This window comes from Temnothorax curvispinosus, unplaced genomic scaffold (genome assembly GCF_003070985.1).
Source record: "Temnothorax curvispinosus isolate PA1 unplaced genomic scaffold, ASM307098v1 QBEX01006987.1, whole genome shotgun sequence".
Lineage (NCBI taxonomy): Eukaryota > Metazoa > Arthropoda > Insecta > Hymenoptera > Formicidae > Temnothorax > Temnothorax curvispinosus.
Genome location: NW_020216767.1, coordinates 1082 through 2093, shown reverse-complemented (window position 1 = coordinate 2093; position 1012 = coordinate 1082).

The window sequence follows — 1012 nt, the reverse complement described above, 5'->3', positions numbered from 1 at the left end:
CATTTTGTATTTTGTAAAGTTTTAACACCAAACTTGTAAAAGCTATCGCTCTTTATACTTTCCATTTTTTATTCTGGGTTGACAGAAATTTGTGATGACTGATATAAAAATTTTTAGTGCTCTGAAATAAAATTAACGTGACATGCAATCTACCTTTTTAATTTGCATTCTTTCATTTTTTATTTTACAGCTATTTATTATTTTCAACTTCTTAAAATTTTGTATATATAGAGTAGAAGAAATCCATTGTCCCGGTCTACAATAGATTAGGTATTTAAGAATAGATATTTTAAGCTTTATAAGCCCAAAATTTGACCAATTACAGTCGAATGTGAGGAGAATTTGACTGTGACTGGTCATTTTCTTAGGACTTGGGCGCTTAAAACGCCTATTGATTAATTATATATAGACATTTAATACTGTAAGTGATTATTTGGCTAGTGATTAATTACTTATTTTGAGTATTAAAAGTACTGTTTTTAATGATTTTAATACTTAAAATAAGTAATTAATTACTAGCCAAATAATCACTTACAGTATTAAATTTCTATATTATGAAACTAGAATTCACGTGGATATTACGAGGATATAGGCTCCAAAATTCCACGAATTTCCACCTTACATCCTCATAATACTCACGTGAAACTTTCACGTAAATTCCACGTCGAATCGATGATCTCATCCACGTGGATCCGACTACCGTTTTTAAGCGGATAATCCACTCGATTGTCTACGTGATTTCTACGTGGTTGGTCTACATGAAAGAAACGTGGATTCCACGTTCCTGTTTTACTGGGGTATCTGCCGGAACATTGACTCAGACCACCGCGTATACCGCGTTCGATGAACATAACCATGTCAATGTCGGTGAGCAGTTCGAAATTTACGCGAGTATGCTTCAACATGGCGTCCCATGTGAAACCTGGCAAAGTATAGTAGTACGCGGGATCGAGTCCGTAACTCGCTATACAACTGTCGCGGAAATTTTCAAAAACGTCAGCCAATAACAAGA